The following is a 20,682-nucleotide window of genomic DNA, read 5'->3' on the forward strand; positions in this document are numbered from 1 at the left end:
CAAGGTGCAGTTATATATTAAAATTTAGAGCAGTAATCAGATGGTCTGATTTTCAGCCACATACAGCATTGACCAGTTGATCATTATGTCCTTGAAAAGAAACTAATGAGATATATACGAAATATTTGTTTAATCTTGTTAAGCAGAAAAGATCCAGGCCAAGAAAACAGAAGAAGGCTAATTTGAGTCGCAGAAAGAAAATTCAAGCCTCTTCCATTAATTTCCAGTTTGAAGCAAGTTAATACTAACACAGTGCCTTGAAGGCAGGGAAGACAAAGTCCTCCTGAGGAAAATTTTCACTCCATTTCCAGAAGTTCTTTGTATGTTTTCCATTATTTCACAAAGGCAAACTCAGCCTTTCACCAAGATTACAATGCACTGAGGGAATGGCCTTAATCAGATTGTTCATGAATTTCCAAACACAACACTATCTCTGCACTGATTCTTTTTTTTTTTTTTTTTTTGGTGGTACTGGGGGTGCAACCCAGAGGCCTTCTACCTCCGGGCTATACTCCCAGACCCATTTCATATTTTATTTGGAAACAGGGTCTCACTAAGTTGCTGAGAGCATCACTAAGTAGCTGAGGCTGGCTTCGAACCCGTGCGATCCTCCTGTCTCAGCCTCCCAAACGCGGGAATTACAGGTGTGCGCCACCACACCCGGCTCTCTGAACTGATTCTAGCTGGAAGAGATGAAACATGTTCATTAGTCAAGTTAGAGGCATATATACAGGTCAGGTGGTCAGTAAAGTTTACATCATGTCCATTTCCCAGAGAATCCATTTATTTAGATTAGTTCCACTTCACAGAGAATCCAATGACTTTTAGAACCATCATACGGTTATTTCTTTATTCTGCAATGTATAAAATTATATAGAATATATAATGACAATAGCCATAGTCAATGACTGGTAGAATTCTCCACATGTCTTTTCTAACCTGTGGAATGTGGACTACCATGGTTAAAAAAAAAAAACAAAAAAAAAAACAAAAAAAAAAAACAGAGGAGGAAACTAAAGCTGCTTCACCTAGGAAAATAATAATCCAGAAGAAATACTGTACTCCTGGAGTGATTGCAAAAATTAGGGCCAACATAAAGATAGTGAAATGGGCAGGAATGTTGCCACCACATCTGCATAGAAATTCCCTGTTTTACCTGTGGAGAAAACAGATGGATTTTGGAGAATGACTAAATTATCATAAACTTTGTCAGGGGAGTAGTCCTAATTATAGCTGCTATTTCAGTTGTAGTTTCATTGTTTTAGTAAAGGAGCACATTATATGGTATATGTTATGCAGCTTTCAATCAGTTATGGTGGTAAGTTTTTTGTGCCAACATGAGTGCACTATGAGGTGCCCCAATTGAACACTATTTCTGTGTGCCTATTGTAAACCAGGTACTCTCTGTCTTACAGAGCCATTAAGTTGGGCAAATACAGAAGTGATCCAACATCAAAAGGAAGATATATACCTATAAATCAGGCAAAAGTAGACCGTGAAGGTACAAATAAGTTGCATGAAATAGTTGCCCAAATGTGTACAATCCTTGCTCCTCCTATACACTATCTTCTCTCCCAGCCTATACGCATGACTTCATGGGGAATAATCAGTTGACAGAAGAAAAGAAGATTTGGCCTAGTTTATAGATGGTTTTTCATGTTATGCAGGCACCACCTGAAAGTAGGCACCTGCAAAACACAGCTGGTCCCACAGAGGGAAATCCCACAGGGACAATGGTCAAGGACAATTCTTCAGGTGGGTAGAAATTCCAGCAATTCACCTGATTTCTTCAGATGCCCTGAAGGCATAATGGCCAGACATCCAATTATATTCTGATCAATGGGCTCTGCTCAGTCCTATGGCCACTCAGGCACGTGGATGAAACACAATTGGAAAACTAGTGATAAGAAATTTAGAGAAAAATTGGGCATATTGGCACACAACTGTAATACAAGGTACTCAGAAAGCTGGAGAAGGAAGACTGTAAGTTCAAGGCAAGTTTGGGCAATTTAGCACGACCTTGTCTTAAAATAAAATGAAAAGAGGTCAGAGATATCAACTTTGAAGTATATGAGTTCCTGCATTCAATTCCTAGTACTGAAGAAAAGAAGAAAGGGAGTACGAAAGAAAACATGAAAGAAAAAAAAAGGAAGGAAGGAAGAAAGATTACCTGATCTTCTCTGATTTACTGCTCTCTCTTCAGAATATTGATTGTTTCTTTTGCTGCATAGATTTTTTAAAAAAATTTGATACCTTATTATTTATTGATTATTTTTTTATTCCCAGAGCTTTGAGGGCCTTATTAAGGAAATATCTACTACTGCCTGTATGTAGGAGAGTCAGTACTATGTTTTGTTCTAGTAATTGCAAACTTTTGAATGTTTCATCAATATATGAAGGCATCACTACCAATTGCACTAACCTGTATTAGAACAGAAGAGTAGAGAGTGGGGTGAAATGTGGGTGAAAATACAAAAAGTGATATATCTATGTATGTTTGTATCACTTTGAACTCAATATGATGTATAATTGCAAGGCAACAATAAATGCATAAAAAAAGAAATTTGGTAAAGTATGTAGATAGAGGTATTTGCCCTCTGAAAGGTCAAAAACCATGAAGATGTTTGTGTTTCATTTAAATGCTCACCAAAAGTTAACTTTAGCAGAGGAGGGTTTTAACAGTCATACTAAGTGTTTATGGTGGCTGGGATAGTGGTTGTATGTAGGCTCAGCAACATATATTTTCAATCACCAAACTGACCTGGCTATGATTGCTGCTGAGTGCCCAATATTAAAATCAACAAAGACCAATACTGAGTCGCCAATATGTAACTATTCCAGAGAAAAATCAGCCAGGTACCTGGTGGCAAGTTGAGTATATTGGTCTCCTTTCATTATGGAAGAAGCAGCATTTTGTTCTTACCGGAGGAAACAATCTGGGCACAGATTTGCCACCCCTCCATACAGTATCTTGGCCAAAACTACCATCTGCATTCTTCTGGAACCTCTTTTGCAGCCTCATTGTACTTCATAAAACATGGCTGCGAACTGATCAAAGAACTCACTTGACAGAAAAAGAAGTGCGACAATGGATGCATGATCATTGAATTAAGTATTATTTGTGGTTTTCCCACCATCCAGAATTGGCTAACTTGATAGATTTATGCAATGGTCTTTAAAAATGCATTTCTAGACAGGAGGATCTTAGGTTTGAGGCCAGCCTCAGAAATTTAACAAGACACTTAGAAACAAACCAAGACACTGTTTCACTTTTTTTTTTTTTTAAATGAAAACTGGCTAGGAGTGAAGCTTGGAAATAGAATACTCCTGGGTTCAATTCTTAGTACCAAAAAATTTTAAAAATTATAGAGAGTTCACCTAAAGTTAGCCCTCAAAAATATGAATGGTTCAGATACTTATTTGAAAAGCTTTAAGAACAAAACTGAAGGTTTTTTTTTAATAGAATAAGATATTCTGCCTCAAGTTTGTAGCCTCAACTCATGCCTTAGTTTTCAGCCTGTTGACCTGACCTGCACAGCTTTACAGCTTTCTCCATACATATATATGGAGATATTAAGATATATGTATATATAGAGATAGGGAAGATATATATATATATATATATATAGAGAGAGAGAGAGAGAGACAGAGAGAGAGACAGAGAGAGAGACAGAGACAGAGAGAGACAGAGAGACAGACAGAGACAGAGAGGCAGAGACAGAGAGAGACAGAGAAAGAGGAAGAAATTATATATATATATATATATATATATATATATATATATATATATGAATTAAGTGGTAGTTTCAGTATCAAACCCTAAATCAGAGTCTTCATAAAACAGAAGTTTATTTTCTTTTGACATAAGATTGTGCACTCTTTTTGGAAGCTCTATTTCAAGCCTTTCCCTGAAGACCTATGTTTTCTCCATCTTCTGTCTTTATCCATTTTGCAGATTATCTGGGATGCCAATAGGCTAGAAGTTAGTCAGATTGTCTCAGCCTATCCACAGAATAGATTGGAGGAGATGGTATTCCTATGCCAAGGAAAGGAAAACAAGATAGGATATTCAGCCAGTCTCTCAAAATTTAGAGAATCTCTCTTAATTTTAAGAGGAAGCTGTTATAACCTTCCTTACAAAAGTTGACTTTGTTTCTTCAAAACATTTAATTTGCTTTTTCTCTGCATGTTTCTGAAAAAAAAAAGATGAATACAATAAAATCAAATAGAAGGAAAACAATTGGTTGCATCTACCTTATAGCTCAAGTAGAACACTTACATATGTTTTAAATGATGCATCATTTTTAGGATATACATGTACATCAGAATAGCCCAAATGAAATATCTTAATTTTAAATATTTTTAACACTTATTTATTTTAGAAAAAATAAGGTTATGCATATTTTTCTACAAATAAATTAACTTAATTGTTAAATAGAGCATATTGCATGTGACAAAATATATTAATGAACCATCCTCCCCGCTGCCTAAAGTTGTCACCCTGGATTGCAATGAGAAGACAAAAAATTATATTAGGAGTGACATTCTTACTGACAAGCACATATAAATAAATACCCACATGTTTCATGTGTCATAATACCAGCACTCAAGGAAACTTTCATTCCAGACTTCATGTTTTAAATACAAGTCTTGACTTCACTGACTTGACATGTAAGACTAGAAAATACCTATAAAACATGAGCTCTTTTCAGAGACAATGGATTTAATATCTCTCTCCTGTGGACATTTGTCACTAGAGTATATTTGAAAGATGGTCCCATTTGCATCTTCTGGAGAAACGTGTGAATTTTAAGTCCTAGGTTTTGTGTCCAAAATCTGATTTCTGATGTGGGCAGCAAGCTATTTGTGGCCTGAGGCAACCTGTGACATAGTGGCACCACACAGCACTAAATAGCTTAACTTTGGTTTCAGTGCAAGCAAGAATACTTTTTTCTCTATGAAAACATTCCATCAGAGTGCAGACTTCTTTGACCTCAGTTTCCTTAGATTGCAGGTGAACCCTAAACACCAGAATTAAGTTGTAAGTCAGGTATCTCCATATGTGATTCTGTCAGTAGTTGGAACATCTCCTTCCCGTAAAGTCTTCTTTTCAACCTCTCACTGGGACTAATGTCCTACTGTGATGCATTTATTTCTTTAGGATATGAGGGCTTCTTTCTTTTGAGAGTTTCCAATGAAATTAGTGTCCCAGTAAAAGGAAGTAGCAGGAAGTAATTGTTTTACCAGTTTTTCTCTTTTGAACCCTTGTACTTCATGATATTTCTGATAAAAGAAAAATTTCATGGTTAAATACTTTTGGAAATGTGTGCTGTATCACATCTTCTATCTCCCTACCAAGATTCACAAGATACCTTAACATATAAAGTCTTCCGAAATTTTGAAAGGCTATTATTTATTTATTTAGTGATAATGGGGATTGAACCCCAGGTCATTCTACCTCTTAGCTACACCCTCAGACCTATATTTATTCTTTATTTTTGAAATAGAATCTCACTAGTTTGCCGAGGGGTTAAGTAGCTGAGGCTGTCCTCAAACCTGATACTTCTGTTTCAGCCTCCCAAGTACTGGTATTACAGGTGTGTGACACCACGCCAGGCTGAAAGGCCTTTTAATATATTAACATGTTTACTTCTTTTATTGAATTCAGCATTTTCCAAGCATACTGATCTTGGATCCCCTTTTTAATAAAACATCTGCTAAAACAACCAGAATACCTAATAAGGAGAATACCTTGGGAATTCTCAGTATTCTCTAACTACTCATATGGGTTGTTATCAGATCACTTACTGTGAAGTCCTGATGGAATGAGTTCCAAGAAAATGATCTGGATGACTCTATATACTGGACGAGGAATGGAAATTTTCTAACCTCTTTTGGGCATTGTACCCTCTAGAAACTATCTAGAAGTCCTTCAAACTTTGTCCTTTGGGGTTTTTATGAAACATTCATTGCATAGGAATGAATGAAGCATAGGCAGTATGTAGAAATACTATTGGACAGAGAGATACGATTCAATCCTGATAAACTGAGTATGGAAACCCAGTATGATCTCTGTGTTTAGATTCTTTCTGGCCTCTCTGTGAAGCCTTCCTTACTCTCAAGTATCAAATAGGATCTGTTCTCAGATGAAGGTTTTAGCTGGCTGTGGTGACATACATATATAATCCCAGTACTTTGGATGGTGATACAAGAGGATCCATGTATAGAGAGCAGCCTCAGCAAGTTAGTGATGCCCTCAGTAAATGAGTACGACTGTTCCAAAACAAAAATAAAAAGGGCTAAGGGTATATATTGGAGGTAGAATGCCTCTGGGTTCAAGCCACAGTACCACAAAAAATAAATACTTAAAAATAAAATGGAACTTTATGTTATACTAGTAAACAAGCTAGGCCAAAGAAGCTCTTTATAAATAGCTCTAAGAGAGAAAAATGAGAAAATATTGTAGTTTCTATAACCCATCTTGTGGGAGAAAAATTCTAATAATCCTACTTATAAAAAATAACACAATATGCAAAATAAGTAATTTTATTTAAAAGTACATAAAAAGATATTCACCATGGCCTTAAAAAGTTGAAAATAAGAATATTTTTTAGAAAATATAACTTGGTTACATAAAATTGATGACCAGATAGATACTTCTGAATGTTTAGAATAAAATTTTTATGAGTATGTTCCTGGTGATAGGTCAGTAAGAGCACTGAGATGATCTTTATTGCCCAAGAATATTTGAAAATTTTTCCATTTCCTTAAATTTTGTAATGTGGTAATATAACATTCTGGAATAATAAAGAAGGCTATGTAAATTCATCCCAGCTACTAAGAATCTCAAAACACCAGGAAGAGCATTTAATTAAAACAGTATTTTACTTCTTTTGGGTTTTCACTAGTCGCTACATTTTAAAACTATCTGAGGTTATGGTTCCAGTAATTTTGTTCCTTATGGTCTGAAATTCACATGTAAAATTCCATTATAAATTTTTGTGTAATATTAAACCCAAATGCTGAGTGTCTTAAATTTCAGAAGCAAGCACACAATTAAATGATCTTTATGCCTATCCTTAATACTTACACTTAAACATTTCCATCTGACATTGGACATCATTATTTTCTATGAAAGAAGCTGTACTACTCTTCAACTTATGTCCAGTTACTGAATGAGAAAATATTAAGGACTAAACTTTTGCCTAAAACAGTGAATATTTTAAAAGATTAGTTTTTAGCCGGGTATGGTGGCGCACGTTTGTAATCCCTGCGTTTGAGAGGCTGAGACAGGATCGCATGGGTTCGAAGCCAGCCTCAGCTACTTAGTGAGGCTCTCAGCAACTTAGCGAGACCCTGTTTCCAAATAAAATATAAAAAAGGTCTGGGAGTATAGCCCGGAGGTAGAAAGCCTCTGGGTTTCACGCCTGGTACCACCACACACACACACACACACACACACACACAAAAAAAAAAAAAAAAAAAAAAGGTTAGTTATTGATGAGTCAACCTAATTTTCTATAAAGTAAGGTAACTATTTTAGTTACCTATTATTATTTAGAAATGTATAAAAAACTTAGTATAATAACACAATTTAAAACCATTTATTTATTCAGAATTCTTGATTTTGCAGATAGGTTAGAGGATCAGTTCTTCTCTGCTCAAATATTGGTGAGGGTATCTCAATTCTGTGTTGAAGATATGAGATAGTCATATTTTGTGCCAAAGTGGAATTAGGTGGAATGGCTAAAGAAGCTAAGGGTGCTTTGGACTCTGGGTAGAAAGACTAGTGCTAATGGTGCTAAAGCTGCCTTGGACTCTCTCCATCGGGGCCTATTTTTCTTGAAATAGCTTCTCTCTAGCTGGTTACCTTAATTTATTTTCAAAATGGCTGGTTTTGAAGAAGACAAAAAAAAAAAAAAAAAAAAAAAAGCTACCAGACCTCTTAAATGGAAGATTTAGAACTGGTTTGAAATTACTTTCACTGTATTCTATTGGTCAAAGAAATCAAAAGGGAAACAATGGTTAAGAAAAAGGAAATAAATTTCACTTTTTTGTGGTACTGGGGATGGAACCCAGGGGTATTCTACTTCTGAGCTACACCCTCAGCCCTATTTTTTTATTCTTTATTTTGAAACATGGTCTCACTGCATTCCAAAGGGCCTCACTAAGTAGCCGAGGCCATCTGCTGTGATCCTCCTGTCTCAGCCTCCTAAATGCTGGGATTACACAAGTGAGCAAAAAGGCCCAGGTATAATCTTCGCCTTTCGATTGAAACACATTACAGTAAAGAAAATTAAGATGCTAATATTTTGCAGAAATTCCACCACAGTAACATCTGAGTACAGATAGACGAAGGCATCCAGAAAAAGACTGGCTTCCTCTGTTTGAAGGAAAAAAAATCAAACTTCATTCTATGGTTCTTCCTCCACAGTATCACCAGAGACTTTCATAATACTATGAAAACATTGAAATGAACAAGGTGACACATGCTTGTAACTCTAGCATTCGGGAGGCTGAGACAGGAGGATAACAGTTCACAACCAGCCTCAGCTATTTGGTGAGGCTCTCTGCAACTCAAGGAGACCCTATTTCAAAAATAAAGAATAAAAATAGGCTGGGGGTAGAGCTTGGAGGTAGAATGCCCCTGGGTTCCATCCCCAGTATCACAAAAAATATGAAAACATATTATGTAAATTATTTAAATTTATATAAGCAAGACTTTAGCAAATTATATTCCTTAGTGCACAAATATTTTAAATACCACCTCAATAAATGTTCTGTAAAAGAAAAACTATAACCACCAAATAAATTTAAGAAACTCTGCATATACCAGTTCCATTTTGTGTGTTTAATCACAGATTAGTGTGTTCAATATTCTGATAAATGTTACAATGTTATATTGTATTTAATCCAACATTTTTCCATATTAATTGACACTGAATACATTTTTGTCATGAAAAAATTGCTAATATTTAAAAAGTCAGTGCCACTTAGAGGTGACTCTGATATAGGCAGTTCCAGCTACACCAAGATGTCTAAGCAAGTAATCTTTCCATGAATTGATAAGATCTTGGCCTTTTTAAAGTTCTGAGCTATAGATGGAAAAGACAATGAATTCAAATCGTTTTCCTATTTTTGGTGCTATTTTGTATTTTTCCAGATTCTAAGTTTCTGAAATATTATCATTTTCTTATGACCGCTAATGGCTACCTCAATTACCAATATTATTTTCCATAAGAGAGAGACTTGACATAGTATAGGGTACTTTTGAATAAACATACATTTGAAGGTACAGATTAGTAGCATTTCTGTTATATTTATGTCTGTTACTGTACAATGTTCTTTTTTCTCCTATTTCTTGTCTTTACCCTTAGGCTCTGTATTATAGGACTATCATCTGAGCAATAAATAGGAGCAGGAGGATACAGGGAGGATAATTTGAAGACCATATATTTAAGAGGCTGGGGAAAGCAAGATGTCAAGAAAGAATGTGAGCAAAATCTAGAGACAACAGATTGCAGGAAATGGAATAAAAGAAGCTTAACTCTACAATCCAGAATTTGATATCAGGTTGGGTTTGCAAAGTGCAGGCATTCTTTGTTATTCACATTTCTGAGCAACAAAACAGAAATTACTTTGGCCCTGATAAACAGAAATGAATTGGAAGACTAAAGAATTAAATTTATAAGACAGGTAAATGCTAAAATAAGCCAAGTAGAAGGATCTACAAACTTTTTCATATTTTTAAGCCTCAAGCTTAAAATGCTATCACCACTGTGGCTAAGCACTGGATATTGTTTCAACCACTGAAGTGAATTATCCATTATCCCTACATTTCATATTAGAATAATCTTACATTAACTTTTATCATAGAACATAATTTTTTAAGAAAGTTATATACAATATTACCTAGATTATAACCATATGTCTATCTATATTTGTTGAGTTGTAGCAATTCTACTACCGATTATTAAGCAGGACCAATCATTTTAGCCAACATCATAATATCCTTATTTTGCATGCTTACCTATCCATTGATGTAGGAAAATGAAATATAGAGGTGAAATTATCCTCTACTGATTCATTAAAATCATTATTATAAATAATGGTAGAGGATTTTTTCTGTAATTACTGATACATTTAAAATTTACTTATGATTATTTACAATTTATTGAAGTGAGTGTCATGAAACATAAAATTGACCATTTAAAAAGTGTTTCATTTAACTTACTTTATGCTCAGAGTTCCAGGTCCTCATAATCAAGCTTTCAAAGAGAAGGAAAAGTAAGTTAAGCACACTTGAAAGCTCCAAAATTAGGAGGTAGAGCTACTCACACAAGATTGAATTTGAAATGCCTATAAATGGCAGAGTTAAATGTGTAGGCAACATTTTCAAGATGGTGGGTCAAGAACTTCAAAGGCTTCTGGGTTCTCAATAGTTGTTGAGTTGCCACATCAGCCCTGGACTGCCAACCTAGACGTTACATGAGATTAAAACTAGTTTTTATCTTCCTTAAGCAACTCTTATTTTATTTTTATTTTATTCTTTTTACTGGTGCATTGTAGTCATACATCTTAATGGAGTACACGTTGGTAGAGGCATACATGCACGCATCACTCATTAGCCCTTACCCAATTCCCATTCTATCCCCTCCCTTTACCTCCTTCTCATGTTTGGCTTAGTGACTGACTTTGATATGCTTGTGAATGTACATCATGTTATTTTAATTCTATGCCTCTATTATAGTAGGTAAATCACTATTATAATTGATACAACTTTTATGGCTAGTAATGGGCTACATTCTACAATTCTTTCTCCAAGAGGTCTACAAGTAAATTCTGCCCTAGTTCCAAAACTGTGTTTCTCCAAGTCCTCTCTATTAATGTAACAGAAATAGATGGCCAAAAGCCAGTGTTCTGTTAGAAATGATATGTGTGTCTATACATTGATTCTTTTTCTCCTTATCTTCAAAAGTCATAATTAAAATTTCAATATCGATTTAATTCCCTAAATGAAGCAAATCATGTATTAACTTAGAAAATAGCTGATTTTAAAATAGTCCAAACTTGAACAGATAATTTTTTAAAGAAGACATACAGATGGTCAACAGGTATATATAAATGCTCAATATGACTGAGCATCAAAGAAATTCAAATCAAAACCATAAAGAGATTCATCCCACCCAATTAGAATGACTATTATCAAAATGACAAGAACTAATAAACACTGATGAGAATGTAGAGAAAAGGGGGCCCTCATTCACTGTTGGTGGGAATGAAAATTAGTACAGCCGCTGTGGAAAAAATTATGGAGGTTACTCTTCAAAGCAAAAATATGGTACAGCAGTATCACTACTGGGTATAGAGCCAAAGGAAATAAAATCAGAACATTGGAGGGATATTTATGCTCACATGTTTTTTGCATCAATACTCTTCTTAACCAAAGATATGGAATCAACACAGGTGTACATATATAAATAAATGAATATAAAATGGTTTCATATTTTTATAATGTAATACTACTCATCCATAAAAAATGGAATCTTGTTTTTAGGGGCAACATATGTAGCTTGAATGACATTTTTTAAGTGTAATAAGCCAGGGACCAAAAGATAAATGCCCCATGATCAAACTAACTCATTTATGGAATATAAAGAAGTCGATTTCTTAGAAGTACAAAGTAAAATAAGAATTACCAAAAGTTGCAAAAGATAGGGAGCAGGAGAACTTAGGCAAAAAGCACAAATACACAGAAAACATTAGTAAGCATTTTTTTCTATTGCACAGTAGCACTGGCACAGTTAACACTAATATATATTACATTTCAGAAATTCTAGAAAATTTTGAATGCTATTACTACAATGAAATGATAAATTTTTAGGTTAAGCATATGCTAATTATTCAAATTTTATTATTGTACATCATATGTGTGCACTGAAGCATCACACTATACTCCATACATATTATTATGGTTTATATTTTAAATATTCCCCAGACCTTATGGCTTAGACATATTAAGCATGTCCAGAGTCAGGGTAAGGTTGGAAGAAATGAATCCTTGGGAGTGTGGCTGGGTACAGTGTGTGTGACCTGGTTCAGCCAGCTGTAGGATCTACTCTCTAACCCTTTTACCCTCTGCTCTCCACAATAATGCCTTCACCTGCAGCTCTGTCTCCTTCTTGAAGCCAGCATAACAGAGTAAAACTTCTAAATCTTCAGATTCATAAGAAATGAACCCTTCTTCCTCCAAATTTAGCATGTCAACTGTTTGGCTTACAGTGTAGAGAATGTTGATTGAAACTTGTGTGTAATTATTGTACATCAATTAAAAATTTAAAACATTAAATATTTTAAATGCCAATTAAAAAAATACTGTTATCCTAGTAGTTAAAGAAATTGTTGTTGAGAAGGGTTGTTTATGGTGTTTTTAAAAAATCTTCCTATATCTGGGCATTATGGTACATGCTAATAATCCCAGTACTTGGGAGACCTAGGTGGGAGGTTCGCAGATTTTCAGCAAATCTCAGGAACTTAGTGAGGCCCTTCACAATTTAGTGAAACCTTGTTTTAAAATTTAGGAAAATAGGGCTGGGAGTTTAGCTCAGAGTTGTATGCATCTGGGCTCACTGCCCAGTGCTACAGGGGGAAAAAAAAAGCTTCCTGCTTCCTATAGAACTTAATATTCTAGAATTCAACTAGCATTGGGGGCCACTTATCTAATTAAACTTCTAACTGTATATTTTAATCATTATCTACAAGACTCTGAAGTCTAGGTAGATATATGGATTCTAATTAATCAATCAACTCTTTTATAAATGGAAAAAGTAAAAGTATAGTAAGATAAAAGGAAAATAATTCTTAGTGGCATCCTAGGTCTAGAACCCAATATAGAAGTAGATTTCCATTGTGTAAGGATTATTAAAAAGGTATGACATGACTAGATCTTACGATTTGGATCTTTAATGTCTCCAAAGTCCCATGTTATGAAGGCTTGGTCTCAAGTCTGTGGTGCTATTGAAAGGTGATGGAACCTTTGGAAGGTAAAGCCTTGGGGACTACTGGAACAAAGTTAGTTCATTGGAAATATGATCTTGAATGGAATATTGGGAAACTGGCCCTTTCTCTTTCTTTCTTTTTGACTTCTGGCCACTATTAGTTGAACATTTTTTTCTCTGTTCCACTATATTCTGCCTTACTATAGGCCCAAAGGCAAGAAAGTCAAATGGTCATTGGCTGAAAACTCTAAAACTATAAGCCAAAAAATCTTTTCTGCCAGGTGTGATGGTGCCTACCTCTAATCCTAGTACTTAAAAGACTGATACAGGAGGATCACAGGTTCAAGTCCCGAATCAGCAACTTAGTGAGACTGTCAGTAATGTAGTGAGATCATGTTTTAAAATAAAAGATAAAATAAAATAAAATAAAATAAAAGATAAAATAAGGTTGAAGGTATAGCTTAGAGGTAGAATGCCTCTGAGTTCAACCTGCAGTACTAAAATAAATAAACAAATACATAAATAAAAATGAAACTTTCCTCTTTTAAAGTTGATTGGCCTTTTTTACTTTGCTAAAAAGCTAGTACACTAGAAAAAGGAAGAATGGAAGAGAAAGAAAATTATTGAAATTGAAATGGTTATGAGGACAATTAATATGGGAAGAACAGGTAAATTTTTTAAAAAACTTAGAAAAAGAATGGTAATAGAGAAATTCATTCCATTTAATTTATCTGGAGCATCTACTGTGCACTCACTAAGGTGAAGTTATGAAAGGAATAAAATAATTCCTGCAATTGATAAATTATAATATAAATGAGTAATATGATCATACTTGTGAGACTTCAAGGAGAAAACATATCAGAACCATCCCTTTTATAATCAAATACTGTGGCTGAATAAATATTCAATGTGTTCTTAATGAACAACTAGGTGAAAAATAAATAGAAAATGTAATAGAATTTTAGCACAGGAAAATGACTCCTGGCTGTAGTAGTAAAGAAATGCTTCTTATAGGGGAGGGATTTGAATTAACTCTGGGGGATAGGGGATTTGAAGAAATATAAAAGTAGAAGAAAAAGAATCCTGGAAAAGAAAGTGCAAGTAAAAAGTATGAATAAGAGAATCCTAGTATATATACACACACACACATATATATGTGTGTGTGTATGTACATGTGTGTGTGTGTATATGTGTGTATGTATATATATATATGTGTGTATATATATATATATATATATATATATATATATATATATATATTTGGCATAGAGATTTACCAATAGGAATAGAGGTTTTATTTGGAGGGTTAGTATTCTGTTGCTCAGGCTTCACTAGAATAACAGTACTCACAGGATGCATAACTGATTAAAGAAAAGTTATCAAATCAACTTAAGAGTCTGCAGCAGTGTAGTCCCAAGTGAACAATTGCACATGAGTAGGCAGAAGGAACAAGCAGCTGGTAGAGTGGTCCAAGACCTGAAGTCTCAGAATTGGAATGACCAGTTATTTAGTCCCAGTCCAAGAAACTCTACAGAGAAATAATGGTGAAGGTACAATTCAAAGAGCTGAACGGTGATCTCTCAAATGAAAGATGTGCTTTCTTCAGGAAGAACCATGCATGCCTTCATACAGCTTTCTCCTTTTTATCCATGTCCTGTGCCTATGAAAACAGTGCCACCTGCATTTATGGTAGGCTTTCCCCTTCAATCTGCCATTACATACCAATAACCTCACCAAAAAACTCAAAGTCATGTGAACTTAGGTGTTGCATAATTCAGTGAGGTTGACAATCCAGACTAACCCTCACATTTATAAAATAACTACTGGCCAATAGATACATGAAAAGATGTTTTACATCATTAGCCATCAGGGAGATGCAAATCAAAATTACACTGAGATTCCATCTAACCCCAATCAGATTGGCAAGCATAAAGAAATCAAATAACAACAAATTCTGGTGAGGATGTAGGGAAAGAGGAACTCTTTTACACTGTTGGTGGGAGTGCAAATTAGTTCAGCCGCTATGAAAACTGGTGTGGAGATTCCTTAGAAAACTGGGAATAGATCCACCATAAGATCCAGCTATACCACTCCTGGGTATTTTTCCAAAGGGGTTGAAATCAGAGAACTATACTAACATATGCATACCTATGTTCGTAGCAGCACAATTCGTAACAGCCAAAATATGGGACCAGCCCAGGTCTCCATCAACAGATGAATGGATTGCAAAATTATGGGACATACACACGATGGAATTCTACTCAGCAATATAAAAGAACAAAATCATGTCATTCACAAGAAGATGGAAAGACCTGGAGAACATTATGTTAAGTGAGATCAGCCAAGCACAGAAAGAGAAGGGACATATGTTTTCTCTAACATGCCCAAACTAGGGAGCACTGGGGATAACAGAGGGACTCCAGATAATGGAGGGGAAACCTCAGCAAAGCTAGAAAGGAAGGGTAGGAGAGGAAGAAGGCTGAGGTTGAATAATGGAGGAACTACATCCGGATATATGTAAAAGTATGAATATAGCATGATTAACCTGGACGCTCATTGTTGGGAGGGGTGAAGGGAAAACGGGTTGGAGAGGGCACCAAGCACAAGTTAAATGTATACCATTTTCAATAAAAAAAGAATTTCTGGAGCCATAATGTAGAGAAACTTAAATGGTGCTTTATTGAGAGATAGATCCTTAAGGGAGGTTGTGTCCATTAGTGATATTCGAATAAGCAGTTAATCTAATGAAAATCATGTCACATGAAGACAAAAGAAGCATATGTCCTATACAGTCTGGTTGTCATGATTCTCATCTACTGAATAAAATATTTTAGTCTATATCTTCTCAAAATTCTATCAGAAAAGAAAAAATACTGCTGGCTTAGATAATTAGTATTCATAAATGCCAATACATAAAGAATGTCACATTGTTGCCGGATATGTTAGCACATGCCTCAGCAATTTATTGACTTTCAGAAACAGCAAAATCCTGTTTCAATTTTTTTTTTACAAAGTTACATTGTTGAGTAGAGAATATTTCTAGGTATCACAATTGTACTTTTATAAAATTGACAATCCTTAAGAGAATCTAAGTGATCAAGTGTCTGTCCTTTTAGTTTAAAAGTATATGTAGTTAGAAATAAAACATAGTCAACAACAATAAATGATTAAGTTTATAGCTTTACTATTTTGTCATCATTCACATCCATTGCTGAAGGCCAGTAAAGTCCTCCTTAAACATTTGGGCCAGTTGTTAAAAGCCTAATATTCTCATTATGATGTTTTCTTGAACTTGAGTTAGGTGCACACATTTGAAGATGGGAATGTGAAAAATTACTATATTATATGATGCTAGAAAGATATTTCAAGGAAATTCTGATATTTCACTGCAAAATATTGCCAATTATGGTAGCTGTCAATTTAACAATAGGCTTATTCACTATGGTGTTTGATTAATGTGAAATTATTCAGTTGGCTACCTTGTAGTTGGCCTATTTTTGTGTCCAATTAGTATGCTAATAATGGTAATTATGTTCTATACTGCATGTCTCATCACCTAGAGGGTTTTTAAAATGATAAAATAATGAGAATAAACAAGCTGATGCTGACATTCAGTGGGCCATTCTAATTACTTACTGAGAGCACGCTGGGGAATCAACACTCAGCCAGAGAAAACGATTCTTGCTTACTTTGTTAAAACTACTCTTTCCAAAGAGCAGTAAGAGTTTGTTGCTGGTCCTTTTTATTATTGAGCTCTTTTACATCCCAGGCCCCTTTTTATTTTCTATGTTTATTTTTGTTATTTATTTTTAAAAGTTAATCAAATTATAGTGAGTTTTTTTGACTAGTATTTGTAGTAAGAGGTCAGAAAACAAAGAATAGGAAATTGCTCAATTGTGTACCTTTGCACCTAGTAACTATCATTTCTTTTTTCCTCCACTGTACATAAAAGAACAAAAGCAAAACAATACACACACAAAAATTCCCCTAATGATAAGTTTTCTTGTATTTACAGGAGTAGAGTGAGAGGATTATTTGTATAAAGACTTCAAAGAGATAACCAAAGCAACTAGTATACTGGAGGAGGGAACTCTTTTGAAACAATACAAAAATAAAACACTCTTTTGTTAAAAATCTCTTATTTTAAGATAGCCACATCTTGTTAAAATGAAAGTTGTTCAATAGGCCTGAAAAGATGTTCATGATATGAGTCTCCAAGATCTGAGATAATAGCATAAAACTGTTTCCCTCATCAAACTTTGACTGGAAAGGCTCCAGAGTGTCAGTATGAACTATTATAAATGTCGTTTCTGTTTCAGATGACATCCCTTTTCTTATCTTTTGTGATCAAGTAACTTTAGTTTTAGATTAGTGCTTCTTCTTGGGGAAAATCTAATATTATAGATTAAATTATGTAAAAGATACAGTCCTTTTAATAAATAATAAGAAAGCACTTAATGAAAGACAACTTACAATTTTAATCTATTTATATCCTATTTACTTTGTTCTTTTTAAATGATTGAGTTGGTGAAATTGAAAATAAAACTGCAAAAAGCCACACTTGGTAAATAAATTAGTCATGTTATAATCCTCTTTCAGCATTCTCATATCCTGACTGATATAGAACAGCCCTCATCAAGCTTGTTTTACTTATGCATGTTGCTAACTTACAGGAACCATTCTTTTCTATGTTTTTCATTGGTGCATTGTAGTCATACATCTTAATGGAGTACAAGATGGAAGAGGCATATATGCACACATCACCCAATTAGCCTTTACCCAATTTTAATGTACAGTCTGATATTTATTGTCTGTAATTCCAGAGGTCAGGAAAGGATTGGAATTGTCTTTAAATTTTGTATTTATCCAAAATATGCATGGCTCTTATTTAGGTACAGCCCGTGTGAATTTTACCTTATTTTATATATCAATACTATTACTTTAAACTTTATTGTATCTTTAATTTGATTTCGAGACAAACTTTTAAAAATGTATTTATTTAATAATGATATCAATAAAATATTAATCTGATATGCATTTTTCTAATAAATATTAAATGTTTAAACTTAATGCTTAACTGTGAAAATACAAAAGCTTTTTCATGTATCTTTTAGAAATAAACTTTTAGCTGTGTATGGTGGTGAATACTTGGAATTTCAGTACTTGGTAAGCTGAAACAGGAGGATCACAATTTTGAGGCCAACCTCAACTACCTTTCAGGATCTCAGAATTGTAGTGAGACCATGGTAGGGGCATAGCTCCAAAGTAGAATGTCCATGAGTTCAATGAGTTCAATTCCCAGTAAAGAGAGGGAGAGAGAGAGAGAGAGAGAGAGAGAGAGAGAGAGAGAGAGAGAGAGAAAGAAAGAGGGAGAGAGAGAGATTGGTTTCATACCACCAAAAAGTAGTAGGCATACCAAATTTTGGAAAAATTTATGTAATTATTCAAGACTGCACTGACATTAAAAAATAGAAAATAATAAAGAAACTTCATTTCTTTAAAAAATCATTGGACTAAATTTGCATGAGTAGTCACTCTTATGAGATAATAGCCTTTTATATTTCAGATCCCATTCCACTCAAAGTGTCTAAGATATGATTCATTTATTTATCAAAAAGCTCCATATCTTTAGCATCAGTCCCCGGAATCTTATCTTGCCTGTTTGGTGACATCATTGCCCTTTTTTGTTCTATTGTGGCTGTACATTAATTGTCTTCCCAAGCTGGCTTTATTTCAGTAATATTCTGCAACAAAAAGAACCTCTTCAGAAAATATAAAATAGCCATCTGATATGACCTCTATGCCTAAAAAAATTGAAGCCATTAAAATGCAGGAAGGCTTTTCAACTCCAGAACTACCATGGTGGTGCATTAAACAAAAAATTCTTAACATATGCCATAAAGATGCAGCATTTTTACTAAATTCCACTTATCAAATATTACAATATCATATAGAACATTTTCAATACAAAAATATTGAATATATTAAAATATAAAATATTAAATATCTTAAAATTCCTACATTCTTCAATTATTTTCTCCTCTACCACTGACTGATATTTTTATTCTCTCTATACTGTGCCTTTTCCCAAATGTTCTAAGTAGAAGTAAAATAATACAAAATTTAACCATTTTAATTTAGCTTCCTTTACTGACCAATATATGTTTAAGGTTATTGATAGTTCATTTCTTTTCCTGGTTAATATTTTATTGCATTGATTTTATTGCATTGATATACCACAATTTATATACTCTTTTTATTCAGTGGAAGGGAATTTTGTTTGGTTCTATTTTAGACAATTATATCACCAGGAAGATTTATATTCAGGCATTTGCATTGGATTGATTTTCAATAATTTCTATCCATTTTTGTGAAAATATCGTAATTTTTTATTTTCAGTAATTCTGTCTTTATAGGAGTAAGTTTTTAAAGATTTGTTAGAATTTACCAGTGAATGTATTTAGGTCTTTAATTTCCTACACTTGATCCTAGGATGAGAAGTGATAGGTCTGATATTTACTATAGTAAAGACTATTACTTATTTTTAATGGAAGACAATTCAGATGGTCTATTACTTCATGTTTGAATTTTGGTACATGTTATCTTTCATGGAATTAGTCCATTTTATCTAGAGTACCAATTCTGGGGAATAAAGATAATCACAATACTTTTAGTATGTTTTCAATATTCATGAGATAGGTGGTGGTGGTGGTGGTGGTGGTGGTGGTAGTACATCTTTTATTTCTAATATTGGTAATTTGTTTTCTCTTTCTATTTTAGATGGACTAGGTAGTGATTTATTGATTTTATTGATCTTTCCAAATAATCAGTTTTTTGTTTCTTCAATTTTCTATTGATTTTTCTCTTCCCAATTTCAGTGGATCTGATCCAATTTTTAAATATTTAATGTTATCCTTTTGAGTGTTGCATTGCAGAAGGTAGATTATTGATTTTTAAGATATTTGTTCTTTTCTAAAACAATCATGTAACCTTATAAATTATGTTCTAAGAAATTTTTATATTCATAATACAAATTTTAATAAGCTGTATGTTTTCTGTTTTGCTTTATTCAATACATTGCCTAAAATCTTTTGAGATTTCTATTTTGACCTTTGTGTTATTTAGAAGGGTGTTGTTTACTCTTTCAGTACTTTGGGTTTTGCCTGCTATTTTTGTTTTGTTGGTTTGTAGTTAATTCTTTTTTTGTGTGTATATGTGGAAATGGGAATTGAATTCAGGGGTATTCTACCTCTAAGATACATCCCTTCCCTCATTTTATTTTTATTTTGAAATAGGGTCTTGCTAGGTTAATGATAGTCTCACTACTTGCTGAAGCCTTGAAACTTCAATTCTTCTGTCTCATCCTCCCAAGTATTAGGATTATAGCTATGTGCCTCTATGCCTGGCTCTAACTAATTTATATTGATATATGAGATCCTATTTTGCATGGTTTATATTATTTTATTTTTGTGAGTGTATATTTAATGTCTAAAACATTGATAGGTCTAGGTTAATATTTCATATGATCTGAGAAACATATGCATTCTGCTTATGTTCACTAGAGTATTCTCTAAGTATTCTGTTGATTTCATACAGTTGGATTGATGCTTCTCTTCAGTTCAAATATTCCTTCCTGATATATTGCCTGTTTAATATGTTAATTGAGTAATGAAGGGTATTGAAA

This window comes from Muscardinus avellanarius (genome assembly GCF_963383645.1).
Source record: "Muscardinus avellanarius genome assembly, chromosome: X".
In the NCBI taxonomy this organism is placed as follows: domain Eukaryota; kingdom Metazoa; phylum Chordata; class Mammalia; order Rodentia; family Gliridae; genus Muscardinus; species Muscardinus avellanarius.